Source organism: Anarrhichthys ocellatus, unplaced genomic scaffold (assembly GCF_004355925.1).
Source record: "Anarrhichthys ocellatus isolate YVR2014 unplaced genomic scaffold, GSC_Weel_1.0 scaffold39, whole genome shotgun sequence".
Taxonomy (NCBI): domain Eukaryota; kingdom Metazoa; phylum Chordata; class Actinopteri; order Perciformes; family Anarhichadidae; genus Anarrhichthys; species Anarrhichthys ocellatus.
The window spans coordinates 3,254,824-3,262,674 of NW_022280069.1; the positions used below are offsets into that span (position 1 = coordinate 3,254,824).

General features: G+C 43.1%; 1 protein-coding gene across 2 annotated transcripts in view; it reads right to left on the reverse strand.

The window, feature by feature from the left end:
- Nucleotides 1-7,389, reverse strand: part of tmod4 (tropomodulin 4 (muscle)) — a 14,918-nt gene extending 7,529 nt beyond the window's left edge. Inside the window, exon 1 of one of the 2 annotated variants that reach the window (XM_031867375.1) lies at nt 6,546-7,389. The gene's annotated coding sequence lies outside the window, so the exon portion shown is untranslated. Of the gene's footprint in view, nt 1-2,039; nt 6,478-6,545 lie in introns of those variants that run through there. The other variant, XM_031867376.1, reaches the window with a different exon arrangement.
- Nucleotides 7,390-7,851: the final 462 nt, after the last annotated feature.

The following is a 7,851-nucleotide window of genomic DNA, read 5'->3' on the forward strand; positions in this document are numbered from 1 at the left end:
GTGAGATATCAGAGTTTGTTTTTCTCTCTCGTGTCCTCTGTTTATTTAGAGTTGAATCCCTTAGCAACACAATTAGTGTAAGTAAAGTTACACGGTATCATATCAGTGTTTTCCATAGACTGTGGCGGCCCGCCAAAGTCTAATTTGTTATGCCATAGTTTCATTATGAGCCGAAATGGGCTGGCTCTCTCCCTGCACAGTTTCTCCACAGCGACAGAATCTAGTTCAATACAGTACACGTCATAGTTTATTGGCTGAATCTGACTCTACAAAGTAGCCGAACTAGTTACAAATATTGTCAAATAAATGTAGTGAAGTTAAACATTTCCCTCTGAGATGTAGTGGAGTAGAAATATAGTGAGTAAATCTTGAAGACACCTCTTTTCTGACCCACATGTAAACCAGACCATCAGCAAGGAAACTAGTTATTTCTACATAGAAGAAATAGATTTGACAATATATATTAGATATTTATTCACTTCAATGCAAGTAACATAGCTGGACCTGTGACTACTGCTGAGTTATTTGTCCCAGGAATGAACGCTGGTTGTAACTTTTCCCACTGAAGACAAAAGGCAGATGTTAGCAGGTGTTCAGTGGGTCTTTGTCCAGTGGGGAAGGGGCTGGAGTGTGTCCAAATCAAACTGTATTGGTTGTGAACCGAGGACATTTCAGCTCACGGTCGCCACCTTCACCCTGAGGACACCAGGGCGCACCCAGGTTTTCAAACTATCTGACAAAATTAGAAATCCCTCTGTCCTTACTTTACCTGGGACCCCCCATGGAGTACCAAACAGTTTCATGATCTTCATTGAGCTTATCAACCGCCTTGTTCAGACAGCTTATAATAATAATGCGGTGATGATAATAATAGATGCGTTTCCAAAAACAAATCTGCAATACTCTGGAGGGCAGAGTCAGTATAAATATGCAGCAGCGGCCTCCAGGACGCACGCCGACGTGAGCTTCATTCTCACCTTAAAAAGCACATGAGAGGTGAATACCCACCTACTGATGTCCCGCTGTTTGGAAGGAGAAGACTTAGAGCGAGGCACAGAAGAGAGAGAGAGAGAGAGAGAGAGAGAGAGAGAGAGAGAGAGAGCAAAGTCTTTGTAACTCTAAACCCTTAGCTCACCACACAGAGACTAAGAATAGCAGAATGGAGAGGGGTGGAAAGTGCAACCCCTTATTTATCATTGACGGACACTCGCTCATACAGTAGTGGACACACCCGGACTGTATCTGCACCCAGTGATGAGAAAACACCCAACGACAAACAGGTTTAAAGTACACAGAAGAGCCCTGAAGCTGGGAAATAAAGACCCGCAGTGATGGCTCTGGGTCAAAGCATGAGTAATACAGCTATCGGGTCTGTGAGGTCTAATGTTTTGATTTTCAGTCCAGATTTCATCCCAACTTGGCCAGAGGAAGAAAACCCACCGCAGCTCAGGTCACAGAGTGTGGCGTCATTGAGCCAGTCAGGAACCAATCACATCTGTGATCTGTGATGATGGCAACAAGTACATAAAGGTCTATAACCCCCCATCACAGAAAACGATGTGCCAAACATGACTAGAAATGGTAATTAACTGCCGTCCTAAATACTGTAATGGACCAAGGGCTCGGAGGCGGAGTTAAAGAAATCGCTAATGTGCTCGCTCCACAGGCCCACGGATGCAGAACATCGCCAGAATATCCGGGTAACTGTATCAGAATTTTTAAACTTGGAGGTCAAACTCTTTTTCTTTTACTTCACGTACCGCTGAGCATCTTCCACAGGCATGGACGACGCTGTATCTAGTTCTCTCTATGCATCCGTGCTCCAGGAACACACTAACTATGGGACCGTAACCTGGTTCTGCTCAAGGTAACGCCTGTTTGTTTGGAGTCACTGATCAGATTACACTTCATTAGAGAGGACACACACACACACACACACACACAGCTTGTGACTGGAGATGGATACACACCATGTGGCTGATGAAACAATACCTGCTAATGAATCAAAGAATGACAACTTGGTGTGCGTGTTAGCATACGTTTCAGATCGTCTCCTTGGACAGGACCTCTGGATTTCTCTCTCACTTTCCCTCGCCGACGCTGTGTGGCTCTAACGCGTAAAGCCAATGACACAAACACCGGATTGCAGAGGAAGATGAAGCAGATTTAAAAGGATGAGGGGAAGGAGGCTGCAGCTCAAAGCACCCGGTGGAGGATATAGATCAGCCTGGCTGTGGGATAAAACGTTGTTATATGAAACACAGCCTCTGAGTCTTAACGGACAGACGTTAAACTCTTTACATCACCTACGTTATTATGGCGTTACCAAGAAACAACTTGATGGTGCATAGTCAGGGTTCAACACAAACTGCAACCAGGGGGCATCAGCTTTGGCTCGCCCAAACTGAAAATACGTCTGCCATTTTTTGTCCCCTTATATTTAGAGTGATTGAGATACTGTGAAGTGATACGTCATATATATATGTTATGGAGATAGGAGATATTGGTATCTCCCAGCCTTAACGTCGCCTCCCTTTCGACTTTCCTTTTTGTTTTATGTTCAGGTTCATCTGCTTCTTTGTTTGTTTGAGATGTTGACGAGTTATTCAAAGTTTTCGTCCAACAGTCGAACAACTTAATTTGCTTCACTATTGTCTCGCAAGTAAACACACCTGTAACAGCAATATTTAAATATCACGAATGCAACAAAAATGATAAATGTATTGCTCATGGGGTGAATGTTTTTCTGTCTGCTGTCTCTATTGTCGGGCAACCCTCACTGTCGGGCCATGCTAATATAATCTGTGTAGCTAGCAGTGAGGGGACATTAAACCAAAAGCATCTTCACTTGAGGGAAACCATCACTAAAGAATTTAGTTTTTATTTCATTTCTAATGCATTAAATTTCATCAGTCAGACATTAATGTTGTGTTGTATATTACAGTAAAGCATCAAATGATGGAATATTTATTTGTTTATCATGCCACGATTTATTGATAGATTCATTTATTTAAGCAACTTTTGTTTTGTTTACTCAATAGTTCTATTCTGCTTCATGTAAATCCATTTTCAGGTAACAAAAATGTTAAAAAATGAACCTTTCCCAATCCTGCTTGTTAGAGTTTCTCAGTGCTTTTCTTCTGTATTTAACGTAGCGAGTCGTCTGAGACTTAAGGAGTGAATGTGACCCAGAGCTCCATCCCAACAAGGCTCATGTGATTTGCCGGCCGTCGAGCCTTTGAGCCGTGCTTATTGTTGAGTTAAACGCGTGGCTGTTTTCTGACACTTGAGCTAAGTGTGAGGGCTCAGACGACTGCGTGCCAGCAGCCCGCCAGTCAACGAACCGAAGATCTAACTACTTTGACATATACTCTTTTAGAAAGAGATCACTGGTTTGGGGGTCTTATAATAAAAAGGTACATTTCCTCTTCTCGCATTGTTTAGGGAACTCCAAATCCTGAATTTATTTTATCACTGATTGTTTTACAGTAAATTATCATAAAATAGTTGCACGGACTTTGGCAGATAATAAAAAATAAGCCTCTGGTGAGCGGACAAGCAGCCAGGCCCACCATTGTGTTTACATTTGTTTTGACATTTCATTTGGCACGTTCCACGTGCCAGGAAGTCTCCGACCAAGCGGCAAACTGACTGGACGTTGAATGTGCATCTGTCACCAGCGGTCCCGGTAGGAACTCTATAAAAACCACAACAAACTGGGAGCGGTGGCCGTCACCTGCCGCTGCCAGCTGGCTCGGGACGTTTCTTTTTCCAGTATTCAAATCTCAACCATCTCCTGCACCTGCAGTTGCTGTTTTTATGAGAGCCGTGACATCAGCTGAGCCTGGTTATAAACGTCTACATTTCATTAGGGTTGGTTAATGACAGCTACTCAATATTGAGAGAATGGCAGAATGAGAGCGAGTGTGAGCTAGCTTCTCCTCGGAACTGAGATCATCAGATCGGAAATAATCAGCCTAATACTGGATCAACTGGGTCTGAATCCTATGAAAGGTGTAGCTCGTCATCCAGTATCTTATTGTGTCTGCACAACCAAAAACAATGCAAGAACTTCAACTCAAGACCAAATGTTCTGTTCAGTATTTGGGAAATAATGACGTGAATCTTCACTTATAAAAGACTCAAGAGTGTGAGCTTCACTTCAATAATTCATTTCACCAACTTGGAACTGAATCAGAAACTGATTATAAGATAAATCAGATTCAAAGCTCAACTGTGAGTCTCGTGCCCCAATTCAGAATTTTAAAATTGAGTCACAGTAGTGCCCTCACTCAAATGCTGCAATGGAACAAACATAGTAGTGTGGCCTGTACACTACTATGTGCTAACAATCCCACAATGTGTTGTATATTATAGACGCAATAATCCCTGTTGTGAGACAACACAATGACTATCGAGTTGCTGCTCACAATAGAGGAAACTACCGAGTCATTCAACCTGAGCCGGTGTAATCAACCAGAACAACTGAAAACACCTGCGCAGACTATCACAGGGCCGTCAGAGGAGTTGGGCCTTGTTCAGACTGACAGCTTAAATACATTTGTTTTTTTGGCAAATCCAGATTATAGTTTGATTGATTTTAGAAAGTTGGACTGCAAGAAAAAAAGAAAAAAAAATGTGATTTTTGCAAGTCGGACACACAAATCTGCTTCACTTGCAGTCTGAACGTAGCCTTTGTGTCCTGATGTCCTGTACTCAGATCAGAAGCAGGATGAGATGCCACGTAAGTGTCTAGACACGGTGCACCACTATTGGCCGACATCCATTTGGTCAAAGTCAAACAAAGTTGACCTCTGCATGAATTCTTTGTTGTGAAGGTTTCAATAGTAGTGAACAGCAGGCGGAGGACATATTCAGAGCTGTAACGTGACTGTACGAGGTGTAACTGGGCTCCACCATTCTAAATCACAGCGAACATGTTTCCTCCGACAGGAGCTGAAGCAGCTGCTGCTCCAACTGCCCTGATTATTGAAACCAATTCGGGTCTTCCCACTCCAACCATCTGTTGAGTTTCGCGCATGGGCACTTCGGTCACGGCTGTTAAAGTATCAACAGATTTCACAGGCTGGCGCTTCATACTGAGTCGGTGCATGTTCGTGGAGTCATTTGAAGAGCACACTGTCTGTGGGGGAAAGGCACTTATTTTGGCGATACATGAAGTAAAAACCTGATTCACTGCATGCGAGCTTGTTTGGTTTGTTATTGTCCTCGTGCGTTAAGGAGCTATAGGAGTAGTGCACTGACACACGCAGCAGCATGGAGTTACTGTGTGTTCTATAAGTCAAAGACCATTACAAGGGTTTGGATTTCACAGTGACAAAGGTTGTACACTCATAAACGCTCCAGAATGATTTACACTCGGCTTCTGTGCCAGGGCCTTTGCTTTTACTGGAGCAGAAAATAAACTTTGAGGTCATCTCTTTCTGTTTCCCTGATCTTTGCTAGGTAGAGGTCGATTTCTTTGTTAATTATTTTGTTTTTTTAAATGATCAGGCTGCAAGTTGTCATTCTGCCACCGACCGCTCTTAAGATTTGTCACCATCCGCAGGTCGTCTTCTCCACGTCTTGATGCCCGAGTGCAACATTCCAAATCTGCCCTCAGCTTAATTTTAGCTTCACAAGTCAGCTACTTCCAGCCGTGTGAATCCTCCCCGGCTTGGGTTGCTCCTCCAGACTGTATTAGAGCAACACGTTTTGAGACCCAGAGAACAACTTTAGGTTTTGCTCCAAAAGGAAAGTCTTAAAAGTTTAATTCAGTATTTGTTAAACAAAGTCACTCAAATTTGGAACTGCTGCAGATATTCACAGAGAACGGCATAAAGTGGAGCTGTTTCACGAGACGGATTGTTGTCACAGATTGACACTGTAACCGAGTTGACTCTGCAGGAAGGTCACATCTACATACAACTTCATCGTTCACCCCAATTAAGGCATCAGTCCCCAAAAGACGAATAAATCCAGTGACAGACACTCAAATGTCAAACACTAATGGACCTTAACTGGACGGGTGTGCAGGCGGAGGGCCAACTTAATCCTCCTTCCCGGTTTCCAAACCCTGCGACCTACTGAGACAACATCTCCAAATCCCCTCTGACGAATTAACGGCACAGCGATGAGCAGCTCAGCCCCACCACATACCACACTGAGAGCTTCATTAGAGAGCGACAGTATGTCAGTTTTGACCCCCTGCAGAAGCCCCCCCATCGAGTGACACAAGTGGAGAGTATCAGCCTGGACACTCGCATATAAAAACAAGATATATTTATAATAACAAATCCAGTTAAGCATTAAGTCAGCACACTTCTGCACAGGAACATTTGCTCACCCATGTCCCCCATTCATTCTGTAGCTTTGTCCCATCTCAGACACAAATGCACAGTCTCACACATGAGGGGGTCTAGCTTAAGAAAATGAAGCCCACCCACCCAAACAGGTAACCCAGAGGGGAAGATTTAAGCGGGCCCCCCCCCAACAAAAAAAAAGAAAATACACAGAGCAACAGAAGGAAGCAGCCTCACACCTACCGTCACAGAAGCGCAGTGATGAAGCCCCTCGGCAAGGCAGAGCCTGCAGTTAGAGAAAGTTGTTTCTCTTTTTTCTTCTTCTCCCCCCCTCCTCTCTCTCTCTCTCCCTCTACTCCCCCGCTCTCTTGAGTGCTATGCTGAAACAGGCATACTGACGGACAGCACTTTGAGAAGTCAGCATTTTGTTATTTTGGCTGAGAGAGAGAGAGAGAGAGAGAGAGAGACAGAGAATCATTAGAGAGAGGGGGAGAGAAGTGGGGCATGAACTCATATGTTCATCAGTCATCCAATTAAAAGTGCAGACAGAAAAAGAAGGGCTGACATCTAGTGGTTTGAGTCGACTTGTACATCGGAAATGAGACTGAACTCTTTTGCTTTCTATTAAAAGTTATTGTACTTTATGTATTTTTCTTACAAATCATATTATATTAGTTTGATTCTAAATTTCATGATTATTTGCTCTCATAAAAAACATGCACTTTCTGCATGGATTGTGCGGAAGATACCAAGTTTAAGACTATCATTATTTTTTGTTTTTTTTAAGGTTTCAGCTTCTACAATGCTAACAGAGGACTGCTATTTTCCTCAACATATGGACATATCAATGCTACTCTGTATATCAACATTTTACAGGCAAAAGCATTGAATTAGTATCTTGACTTGATATTGTAAACAAGTCATATCCTGTCTTAATTGGAATTAACTAGCAACTTGTTAGCCCTTTAGCATTAACCCATATTTAGCTAAGCTAGCATTAGCTGGTTAACATAGCAGACCATTTAGCGGCTAAATAAGTTATTAGCATGACGTCATCCAGCTAGCCAAACCTGTCTGGTGTGCAGCTAGTGGAGAAGCTTCGCATGTAACGTTACTGCTTCCCTTTCCCGCTAGTCTGCTGTCTGATTGTGAGGTCAGGCTGATGTTTTCCGGTTTCGGTTCCGGTTCCGATTCCGGTTCCTGAATTTCAAAACGTACAGACACAAATAATTCAGAAATAAGACGATCGCATTCCGCCGGTAGAAATGGATCCTGACCTTATAAACAGAACACAGGACACAGTTTGTTAACAGACTACAGAGAGAAACACCTCTACAGTGGTGATTACTGTGTGTCTTTATTAGTATTATTAGTATTATTAGTTACTGTTATTAAGTACAGTGATCACGTGAACACACACAAACTTATCAAAAGTCTCTCCAGCTGTTAAAGCCGACTGACAGCTGATCCAGCTGTGATCATCAGCCACTGGGCCAGATTCAGCCATTGGGGCAGAATCGAGTCTGCTGAATCTATTTGAGGACGCTGA